This window comes from Callithrix jacchus, chromosome 2, assembly GCF_049354715.1.
Source record: "Callithrix jacchus isolate 240 chromosome 2, calJac240_pri, whole genome shotgun sequence".
Lineage (NCBI taxonomy): Eukaryota > Metazoa > Chordata > Mammalia > Primates > Cebidae > Callithrix > Callithrix jacchus.
In genome coordinates this window covers 90245212-90257579 of record NC_133503.1, presented here as the reverse complement: position 1 = coordinate 90257579, position 12368 = coordinate 90245212, and the positions used below count along the sequence as shown (strand labels likewise).

At 42.4% G+C, this 12368-nt stretch overlaps 1 protein-coding gene across 3 annotated transcripts in view; it reads left to right on the top strand.

Annotated features, from left to right (window-relative positions):
• The window catches only part of TNFAIP8 (TNF alpha induced protein 8), a 123336-nt gene that overhangs the window by 57662 nt on the left and 53306 nt on the right, over positions 1-12368 (top strand). The gene's annotated exons all lie outside the window — the stretch shown is intronic.

Genomic DNA, 12368 nt, shown 5'->3' with positions numbered 1-12368 from the left:
GTAAGCTTAAGGTAGATTTTTCAAAAGGATAGTGGAAATTATTCTGTATTCTTCTTGAGAAGGACTGAGTCTCCCTGAGGTGATGCAGGCGCCGTAGCGCACACATCAACAGGGTGGTCGCGTGCTTTCCTCAAGTCTGTGTGACTCTACTAAGATACTGTGAAGTTGTCCTTCTAATTGTATACAGGGAGAAAATGCTGAAACTAGGTGAGTTAAAACTGCCCTCAGAATATGTCTGAATGTAATGTCTTCATTGAAATCTGGTAAAATGTCCAGATAACTAACATAGTATTGCTGTCTTCAAGGAAATAATGTTTGTTTGTGGCTTTAGAGTTATTGTGTTCAACACATCACTTTTGTTTTATTTTGTTTTGCTATGGCTCTGGGTGTGGGGAACCAGTGTTAAGCTGAGGGAGACGTGAGTATTGTAGGTGGAAAAAATGGCATCTGAAGTTCGCATGTAGGCAGTTTCATTTGTAAATAGATGAAGGTTTGAAATGTTTTAGAGATGGGACTCTGAAAAGGTTGGATGGCTTTTCCACCCAGACTTTCTCTTTTACATTTTTTATGTGTTAACTGTAGGACCCCTCTGGTTCCCAGTGGTCTGGCAGCAGTGGTAACACCATGGGGCAATCCGTAAACATGATGGTGTTTATTTCTCTTCTCTCATTGGGTAATTGTTTGAGTATTGCTGTTGCCATTTTCTCTAACAACCAAAAAAAATTTTACCTTATCTATAAAGCATTTTGTACTTTTAAAATAACACCATAGGTTTGTTTTTAGCCATACTTAATGCTTCCACAGTAGACTTAATTTTATTTTTAAAGTAAATTGAAAAAGTTGCCAAGGATTGGAATACAGTGTTTTAAATAGCCCTTAAAGTTATATTCGTGTTTATATACTTTTTTCAAGTTGATGTATAATATTTGCTTAGGTTTACATAAAATTTTTCTGCTCAACAGATTTTCTGGAACTTAAATTTGATACTAGGAAAAAACTAGAATTTCAAAGACATAGGTGGGTGTTGGTATAGCTAGTCTTTTGGTCCATTAATTGAACCCTTGGCAGCCAATAAATATTATTTGATAGAATCTTGACTTCTCTTATATGGAATGTGGTCACCTATATATCATTTATAGTCAATATACATTTGTCTACTAGATGCCTAGAGCTGTGCATGTGATCCTGTCATATACGTATGTGTGTGTGTGTATACATATGCACACACATTCTAGCCATATATAAAAATGGTTATGTGTCTGTGACTGTATGTCATTGCATATATACAATTGAGATCAGAGCCAGCTTTGCTTGGGAGGGTTTTGTGGAAGATGTGAGTTTTGGATAGAATTCCGAAGGGAGGGTAAGCAGCGTACTTTGGCAGAAAGACGTGTACATAAGGCTTTCAAGGCTGGAGTGATTAAGTCATAAGCATTCAAGGGTAAGCATGAACCATTTGAGAACCAACTGTAAATTAGTGGTTGAATATAGCCAGACTTGGAGTGAAGGAGAGGCAAGGTTGTGCATGCCAAGCTAAGAACCGTAGTGGTAGAGTGGCGCGTAGGAGCTTGTCTACTCTGTTCGTGGTAAATTTCACTCTTGGATATCAGCACATCCTGACCATGTTGCCATCTAGTGGAACTGGCTGAAATGCCTGTGGGAGCATCAGTACTTTTTCCCACTTCAGGATAAACTCTAGTGTGATATCTTGGCAATAGGAAAACTTACTTGCCTTTTACCTGGGGATTTTAAATGAAGAATCAGAGGAGGCGGGTGTAACTATGCTTTCCCCAGATGACATTAATTTAGATTCTGGAAACGTGGAGCTGAATGCTAATATAATGAATTTCTCATAAACAACATCTGGAGTCCAGGGTATGACTGCTGAGAGTGCTGGGTGTACATGCCCATCAGCTTAATATATGGAGTGAGCAGGAAGCAGCGCTTGTGAGGTTCTGCAGTGCAGTAAAAGCATACCGAGTCTGGCCCTGGGCCCTTTGTGTTTCACTTAGGCCAGCTTGTGTTTGTCATGTGATTACAGAGTCCATCCTAGTGACAGAGAGAGCCCCCTGATCATAAGCACCACAGCCTGCAGACCCCAGACTGAAGACAATGTAAAGGTCTATAATCCTCTTGCCCTCCCTCCCAGTCGTCCATGGACATATGTATTCAGCAAATACTTACTGAATTATGTCCCAGGTACCTTCCAGATACTGAGGCTATAGCAATGAACAAAGCAGATAGAAATTCCTGCTATTGGATAGCGGATATTCTAGGTGGGGCGACAAATATCAACAAAATAAATAAGTAAAAATATATAATAAGTGGAGAGCTGAGTGCTAGGTAGAAAATATTTTCAAGCTGAAGAGGGAAACACGGCTTGTTGCAGGGAGTGAGAAGGTGAAGGCAGATAATTGTGGTTGCAATTGTGAGTGAATCCTCACTGAGAATGTGATTGATATTAGACTCACCTGAGAAGTGAGAGGAAGCCAGACATAGATATCCTGGGGGAAGAACTTTCCAGACAGAGGGCAAGTGACTGCAAAGGCCCTGAGGTGAGAATGGGCCTGATGTATTCCAGAAACAGTACAGAAGCTTAAAGGAGGGGGAGAGATGAGTCAGAGAGGTGTTGAGGAGCTAGATGGTAGGGCCTTGTGGACAGTTATAATGAATTTGACTTGTACTGGGCATGAGATGAGAAGTCTTCTCATTTTAGAAATGCAACGTAGGCCAAAGAAATCAAGGTAGGTGTCCATGGTCATTCAGCCTCGTGGTGTGAGAGCTTTAATGAAAACCTGTCTCCTGCCTCTGGCACTCTACCAGCCACCCTGCCTGCCCTGGGGGATCCATGGCCATGTGCAGGTGCAGACTTCCAAGTGCAGTGGTCTGAGAGGAAGAAAAGTGCTGTGGGCTCCTCCAGCAGCTGTGTTCATCTTAGTTGTTCCCCTTCTGTGTCCCTTTCTACCTGTAACAAACACAGAAAGGCTTAGACCGCTTATTTCAGAGAAATACTATGGCAGAGAATTTCTCTGAAATACAAGGTCTAAGCCTTTCTGCCGAATATTGCCTGCCTTTGTTTTGCTATGGCGATAAATCCTTCAGGTTTTCCCAGTGGTATTCTGCCCATTAGCCCGTGAAGCACAAGAACCTGCAGTCTCATAAAGCCTCCCCTGTTTCTTATTTGCATTCATTTTTAAGCTGTTTGGATATAATAAACATAAGATAAAATGTCTACAGTCCTAAGAAGTTTGATCACCATTCTCAGTATCACTCCCAACTCTGAAAATTAGTAAGATTGAATATTAAATGTCATTTAAGGTGAAATTGAAAACAAGATTACTAGTTGAGGAGAGAATGTGAACTGGTCAATGAATACAGCTTAACCTGGACCATTTTGGCCCAATACTCATTGTCTTCTTGTTTTACTTTGAACAATTTCAAGCCTTTTTTCCCCCTTCTATCTCCTTCAGATCTTATGACCACTGTCCTCTGGACACAGGCCAGATCCTCTAATATCACTTTATGGTGAAGGCCAGACCAGTGCTAAGTATAGAAGAAAATCACTTTGTGCTGTCATCTGCATTTTCTCCTCTTGTTTAATTGTCTCCTAGCCTGTATCCAGTGGACAAAGTGACGTGAAGTATTTGCGTCTTGTGGAAAGAACTCATCCTGAATTATCTTATTTCATTCTTTCCCTTCCTCTTAAAGCAGAGCTCCCATTCTAGCTGATAGGAGATTTACATCATCATCATATCTTGCACTTACATTTGTTTATATAGCACTATTTCTTTTTTGCCAACCAAGGTGATTTCATATGTTTATTTGTACATGTTGTCTATAAATGAGCTTGACATCCCACCAGCTTGAGCCATTAGGGTTAGCATTGATTTGCATCCTTTGGAATCAGTTCTCCTTTTGGTAAAATTGCCTATCAATAGAGCCTGAGGGCATAGACCTCCGTGGTCTTTCTGTTTCTATTTTTAGGAGAGTGTGCTCCTGGAGGAGCTATCTGAGCTGGATTTGATGAGAATCTAAGAATGAGTGCTTGCTGGAGGAAATTTCATTATCAAAACTCAGGGCCATGTGTTTGGGAGTTAGCAGCCACAAAAAATTAAAAATAAAATAAAAATTTTAAAATGTCAGGGCCAATAGGACAACAAAGCCATATAGAAATGCAAATATTAAGGGGGGCCACCATGAGCAGTAGGCTTGACAAGAAACATTTCTATGGTTCCTGTTTACCATCTAACCCAGAGCATTGCAGCATTTGCTGCGTGTGGGAAATGGAAAGTGAAAGTGCTCAGTTAAAGTTGCCACCAAAGAAAGTCTGATTAACACCCTAGCAGATTTCCCTAGCTTCCAGAAAGTCTTTCTGTTGGAATCCAGCATTTCAGCTGTAAGACTGCTGAGTGGAAGTGCGGAAATGCAATTTGCTGTCTGCAGAGCCCCAAGTGGACTTAGAGCACATTCTTTTTGGTTTTTTGTTTTGTTTTGAGACAGAGTCTCGCTCTGTTGCCCAGGCTGGAATGCAGTGGCACAATCTCAGCTCACAGCATCCTCCACCTCCTGGGTTCAAACAATTCTCCTGCCTCAGCCTCCAGAGTAGCTGGGACTACAGGCTCCCATGCCCGGCTAATTTCTGTATTTTTAGTAGAGACAGGGTTTTACTGGGTTGGCCAGGATGGTCTTGATCTCCTGACTTCGTGATCTGCCCACCTTGGCCTCCCAAAGTGCTGGGATTAGAGGCATGAGCCACTGCGCCAAGTCAACTTTAAGCACATTCTAAGACAAAAATCTGGCCTGATCTTAATAGTCCAGGGCTTTCCGTTGCTGATTTGCTCCTCTCCTGCTAACTGCTGAATAATATTCCTGCCCTTCACCACATGTGCCCCTGAGCTCCTCACCATACCTTCAGCTCCTGGGAGAGATCCCAATGCAGACCTGACCTCCTCATTCCTGGCTCCTTACTCCAGATTGGAATCTGGAGCTTAGAACACACACATACCTTCTCTGCACCTTGTCCCACCCTATAAGTCTTGTCTCTTCTGCTCCTGTCAGGCAGGCAGCCACCCACAATATGACAAAGACATTCTCACATGGGGTTTATCAGGAAGCCCCATCAGGGAGTGTGGGGCAGCACCAATTAGTGAGTGGAGGAGGAAGATCAGGGACCCATGTCCTACCTTACAGAACCTCCACCCCATCTGTGCCTCTGTGGTGTGTTAACATCCACCCACTTTTCCCCAGCCTTCAGTCTCTGCTCTCTGCTATCATTGTCACCAGACAAGCCAGAAATGGTCCTGCTCGAGAGGAGGCTTCCAGGCTACCCTCTGGCCTTTGTTGGAAATGGGCAACAGCGTTGATCAGCTGTGTATCCTTGGCTCCTTCAGCCACTGTCCTTCAGGTGTTGGAGAATGTTGTAAAGCCAGCAACAAGATTAGAAATTTTCATGTACTATTCCTCCTTAGCTGCCCAGGATATTATATCCATTGTGGCTTTTGCTGTACAAGAAAGAGAAACCCCAAGTTCAACTTGTTCATACAAAAGAGATTTTTTTGTTGGCTCTCTCTGGGAACAAACTTTTGATTTAGCAGTTCGCTGATGTCAAGAACCTATTTTCTAGCTTGGGCAACATTGTGAGACTGAGACTCTATGTCTACAAAAAATCAAAAAGAATTAGCCTGGCATGATGCTGTGTACCTGTAGTCCCTGCTACTCGGGAGGCTTAGGTAGGAAGTTGTCTTGAGCCCAGGAATTTGAGGCTGCAGTGAGCTATGATTGTGCCACTGCACTTCAGCCTGGACAGTAGAGGGAGACCCTGTCTCTAAAAAAAGAGGGGGGGGGGCATTTTCTGCCTTCTGTGGTTGAGCTTCATCCTGAACTCTTTTGTTGATAAAATCCTGCAATTCTAGGCTTCATATCCACCTATACTCTCCAGAGGGAGAGAGAGAAATGGCTTCTTGTGGTCATGCCAGAGGAGCAAGTGACCTTGTCCAGAAGCCCCCAACAAATTTCTGATGTCTCAATGACCAGTTCATTGGCTGCTGTATCTGCTGTGATGATTGGCTTGGACTTGGGTTGCCTAAACCCGTCACTCTATGGGATTTCTGTGATTTATTTAAAATGATCAGGATTGCTACCCAGGGAGAGAGGAACAGACATGATGTTAGGCATGATGTCTGCTACACAGGCCTTCTCTTGTGGTTTCTTTCTTTCTTTTCTTCCTCTTCTTCTTCTTCTTCTTCTTCTGCTGCTGCTGCTTCTGCTTCTGCTTCTTCTTCCTCTTCTTCTTCTTCTTCCTTCTTCAAGTTTCTCTTATTTGATGACTGGCTATGGTATGTAGTAAATGGGGCCCTATATATGGGATTACCAACCCCTGATGACAAATGTCAGGTGCTGTCAGGGAGAGCAAGAACACCGATTTTATGGACCACAGTAGCACTGCAGATCACAAAGGGATTCTAGAGGTCAATAAAGCATCCCCAAGGAACTATAGATCTGGTCTGGTAAGTTGAACAATGAGAATAAGAAGTAGAGAAAATTAATTATAGATAGCTCTTCATTCTATGGTAATTATATGTTCCCATAAAACACTGAAATCCAATATAATTTTTGTTTAAAAACTCTTTGATAAAGCCATATGTTTCTGTAAAGAATGGCCTTACATTTCATAGCTATGACCTTCATCACCATGTTTGATTAATGATTTTATATATTTTAATGGAAATAAATGGGTTGTGGATAATGTAAAGCTTTGGAAGCTGCACACACATAAATGAAATGGGTAATCAGTTATAGAGAGTTTCATTTAATTTTCTCTAAATAAGTCCTCCAGAAGGATGGCTGTCTAGAGCACAAGAAAGGGTTAGGGCAACATTCAAAAGGCTGGTAACAATGAAAGTCACAGTGATACAAGAAAACACTACCTTGTGGTAAGCAGAAGAGGTAGCCATTTGTCTTTTAGATGAAATCTGTGGCTGGAATATAGGATTCCAAACTCAAGAGTCTTGTCCCTAGCCAGCCAATTTTCCCCACCATATCTCTGATGGAAATATATGCACGGGGGCCAGCCAGAGCAGAGGAATCCTTTATTACCAGTGGGCTTTCACCCAGACCCTAATGAGGAACTAGAGTGAGCTAGACTGCCCATGTGGGTCATAGAAATTCGATTCAGGAACATTGGGCTAGGTTGCAGAGGACCACTGTGCCTGAAGGCATGCCCTGCCCCCAGGAGGCTGGTTGCAGGAAGGAGCCCTGAGCTCCTGAGGCCACAATGGAGGTCTTGGAGATTTAATTCTGTTAATAGTCTCTCTTAAGGTACTCATCATATCAACTTGCTGCGCCTATTTTCTCATTTGTGAACAAGTTTGAGGAATGGGGAGATTGAATAAGACAATCTCAAAACCTTCCATTGAGCATTAGCTTTCCGATTCTTGGGTTCTGTGCAGGGTGTGGCAGGAAGTGTCATGGAGAACTGAGGTGGAGGTAGGGGTGGGGACTTCGGTCCTCCATATCCGGACATAATGAACAGACAGGTGATGGCACAGTTTCTGTAGTACGTGCTGCAGATGCCTTAAATAGCCACCAAGTGGCCAGACTGGCTGAGTGGCGGTTTGAATTGGTGCAAGTTGAGTATTTTTAGTTGGATACCACAGATAGTGCATTTATGGCCATGGGTCACCGAATAGAGGGATCATTTCCTTTGCCAAGCCAGAATTGGATACTGGCTGCCAGGCTTGTGTTCTGGAACATCCAGATGTCAGGGGTATTGTGGAAGTGGTGCACGTGAAGGAAGATCAGTGAGACTTAGCAGGTACTTCTGTTGGAAAGTGGTTTCAAAGCTAGAGACACATTTTATTCAGGGCTGGTGAGCTTCACTGGTGTTTTTGGTCTCCTGATTTTTTGTTGTGTTTTGTTTTTTGAAGTTTGATTACAGTGGTGTTGTATACTGTTGTGGTTTATTGTTTTTTAGTGATCCTGTTGCTCAATAGCCCTCTAGCACTCTTCTCTGAAGCAGCACCAGAACTCCACCTAGGAGAGAGTTTGCTTATTTGCTTTTAATGTTAGTCTATGTAAGTCAATGGTCCCAAACTAAAATGTCCACAGGAACCAAGCATGTAATATGAATGTATACATACTGCTCTGTGTGAACAATCTCAGGTTGTGAGTCCTGTGGTAAATTTAGAAACAACAGTCTCATCTAAAGTCATTGAAGTTCAGTTGAAAAACTTAAATACACAAAAAAACTACATGAGCTGGATTCAGTCCCAAGGCTACCAGCTTAGGATCTGTGGGCTATAAGCCAGCTGACTTCAACTATCACTGCTGTTTGTTCAGTCTCAGAGATTCTGTATTTATGGATATGAGCCATTTGTAATTTCATTTATATAATTGATTTCAGCTTTTACCTTAGATGAGAAGACTGGGTGTCTCTGGTATAAGAGTGCCACCAAAATCTGCACTCACAAATTGGAAGCACATCAAAAGAAATCATATCTTCATGGAGGTCTTTTTTTTTTTTTTTTTGGTTTCTGGCTATTAGAGGCTGAATCTGTTTAGAGAAGTAGAGATGGAAATCTCAATCAAAACAGTTCTCAGTATTTTACATCTTTTAAAAATTTGCATCACTGTAGATAAGGAACTCTAAGCATTTGAAACTCTCACTTCTGATTTGCAAGTTGTCTACTGGGTATATTCAGTTCTGTTTGTCTTCTTTGTCTTAGACAGGCATGGAGTTAGTGGCCAGGGCTGAACTGGGAATGGGACAAGTTTGTGTTCATTCTCCTCTCAACCCTTCTAACAGCCTTAATTTCTGTATCTCTGTTTTCTATCTGGGGTACCCTCTAGTCCTCATTTCTGCAGGGAAGGAACAAAGAAATGAGTGAATTCTTTACTCTTAGCTGTTAGTCATCCACCGGCTTTTCCTCCAAGGGATGTTGATGTTTTTAAAAGAAGCTGACGGTAGAACAGAAAATCAGAGTTTAACCCAAAGTATCACCCTTCTAATGAGAGTATTCCCTGTATCTGCTAAGCACATAATCTGGGGCCTGGTAGCCTCCCAGGCTACCAGGTGAAAACACCTGTGTTGTCCCCTTTAGGTTAGAACTGCAGAACCAGCGCCAGACACTGAGCATGAAGAAGGTTTTGACTGAATCTGTTAAAATTTGCATTATTCAAACTCATGTCAGAGTTCATGCAAATTCTTGCAAATGTGTTTTTGTAAGAGATTGATGTCACCCTGCTTCCCTGTGTTTGGTGTTGGCCAATGGGAGGGTTATAAGAACGTTGGATTCCTTCCTCAGAGCCACTAAAGCTGTGTTAAAGTTGTGTGTTTTTGATTATGTTTTCTCCTCAGGGTACTCTCTCAACTTACTCCCTTCAGGAAAACTTCTTGAATGAATAGTCCACCAATGCTGTCTCTGCTTTCTCCACACCAGATCATTCTGCAACCCCTTGCTATTTGGCTGCCATCTCTAGTCATGTTACTAAGTTCTCTTTCTTGAAGGATGGATCTCCAGTGGTCACCCGACCGTCATAGCCATTGGTGTTTTCTTCAGCCTTCACTTCTGACTGGTTGTTCTCTACCTGGGGACGTTTTTCTTTCTTTTTTTCCTCTCTTTGCCTTCTTTGGCTGACATCACTTCTTTCAGGAACCCTTCCTTCATGACTCCCTCCCCCAGGCCTGATTGAGGTACTTCTCCTATGAGCTTTTATAACACCTCCTGCTTTTCTGCTATTATACTTATTGTACTATATTTTAATTAGTGTATTAGATATTTCCTCCTCCAACACCTTCCCAACCCTCACTTCTGACTGGCTCTGTGAGGGCAGATATCATGGCTGTTGTATCTACATAATTTACCTTTTACCTGTACATAGTAGGTGTTCAATAAGTGCTTGTGAAATTAACAAATACATAAATGAAGATGACATCTGAACAGTGACATCTACAGTTTCCTCAAAGTAGACAATGAATCCCTGATTCTCTCTAGTTCCCTTAGACCTCCAATTAGAAACTGTAGAGGGGATCTTAGATGCTGTCAGTAAAAAGTGACACCTGGCCATGAGGAAGAAGACAGTTTTCAGGAAATCCTGGCCATTCATATTAAGCCACTTCGTTACCAGGAAGGGAGTCTGCATGGCTTATGTTGAACAAGTAACCACTGCTACCTGTTGATAAAATATGTGAAGTGGATGAGTTTTAAGGATTCTGACCATCAGCAGAATGGGAAGCACATTGTACAGAAGACCAGGAAACTGGGCTATAATCAGTTGATCATCTTTAAGGAGGAAGAATTTGAATATCTGATTGACCACTATAGCGAAATAGACTAACAGTTAGAGGAACTGATAGAGTATTGTGTATATTCAAAGCCATGTAGACAGTACTGAACTTTCTGGGTCATTTAAACAATTATTAATTAATTAATTTTTTTGAGACCGAGTCTCCCTCTGTCACCAGCCTCATGATCTTGGCTCACTGCAACCTCTGCCTCCCAGGTTCAAGCGATTCTCCTGCCTCAGCCTCCCAAGTCACTGGGATTACAGGCGCCTGCCACCACATGCAGCTAATTTTTTGTATTTTTAGTAGAGACAGGGTTTCACCATGTTAGCCAGGATGGTCTTGATCTTCTGACCTTGTGATCTGCCTGCCTAGACCTCCCAAAGTGCTGGGATTATAGGCGTGAGCCACCACACCCGGCCTATTTATGTATTTTTTTTGAGACAGAGTTTCACTCTTGTTGCCCAGGCTAGAGTGCAGTGGCGCAATCTTGGCTCACTGCAACCTCCACCTCCGGGATTCAAGTGACTCTCCTGCCTCAGCCTCCAGAGTAGCTGGAATTACAGGTGCATACCACCACATCTGGCTAATTTTTGTATTTTTAATAGAGATGGGGGTTTCACCACGTTAGCCAGGCTGGTCTAGAACTCCTGATCTCAAGAGATCCACCTGCCTCGGCCTCCCAAAGTGCTGGAATTACAAGTGTGAGCCACCACACTCAGCTTAAACAATTTTAAAAGTAGTTTTAACTCTATACATTTTCACTTTTCGGATATTAGAATGCAATGCCCCTTCCCTTACCTCTGAAAACCTGACTCTATTATATTCAGGGAGTTACATCTGTTCTGAAGATATACTATGTATTGGGACAGGCTTTCTGGAGCATTTAAAAAGAATGTGAAATCCCGATCACATGCATCTTATCTTTTGAAATTGGGCAGAAATTGTTAATTGGGTATAAAGGCAATGAAAAAGCACAACTTTATTAGGCATATTTAGTGAGCAAATGTAGGTTCATATGTACGTTATGGATCAGTGTGATTAACAACAGTCTTTTTTTAAAAGTATGTTCTGTAGCTTTTGTGTAGTTAAGAGTAGATATTCTCTGTAATCTGTTTCAGAAATATTTTCATTGAAGACTGTGGGCTTTATAGCAGACCTAGTATAAGAGCTCTGGTGATATGAGAAACAGATCTGATAGATGATGCTCAAGTTCATCCCACATCAGTTACCCTGCTCAGACCTCAGACTCAGATGTGTGAAGTGGAACTCCTTGCCCTCCCACTTGGCCACACCTGTTCCTCCTCTGGACTTCCCCTTTTCTATTAATGTCTGCCTCCCTCTTTCCCCAAGTCAGCCAATTTCAGAGCTTCCCAATCAGAACTAACCTCTGACTTACCTTACTTCCTTTATTACCTTACCACCCTCCCTCCACCGTTTTTTGACATGGGGTCTTGCCATGTTGTCCAGTCTGGTCTCAAACTCAGGGGTTCAAGTGATCCTCTCACCTCAGTCTCCCAAATAGTTGGGATTATAGGCATGAGCCGCCACCACACCCAGCTAATTTTATGTTTTTAGTAGGGATGAGGTTTCACCATGTTGGCCAGGCTGGTCTCAAACTTCTGACCTTAGTGATCCACCCGCCTTGGCCTCCCAAAGTGATGGGATTGCAGGCATGAGCCACTGCGCCCAGTCACACAGCTCTTGTTTTCTATTTTCTTGGGGCATATGGCAGATTTGCCTTGAAGTATATTTTTGTGCTGTACTCAATAAGAGACACCATAGTGTAGAGAAAATACAGCATGGAGTGAGGTCAAAGACCCACGATTAGTCTTAGCTCACACTCAATCCCAGCTAGGTGACCATGAGCCAGCCGCTTAAATTCTCTGAGGAGATGTATCCTCATCAGGAGCAAACAGAGTTAGTAATACCCAAGATTCCTTTCTTAGAGGATTGTTACGAGGATCAGTGGCAATGTATGCAGTAGCATTTCATGAGCTAGAAACCACCGCTATGCTGATACATATTAAGAGTAGAGATATGTTCTATTATGTGCCTAGGATTGCACCTAGCACATAATAGGTCT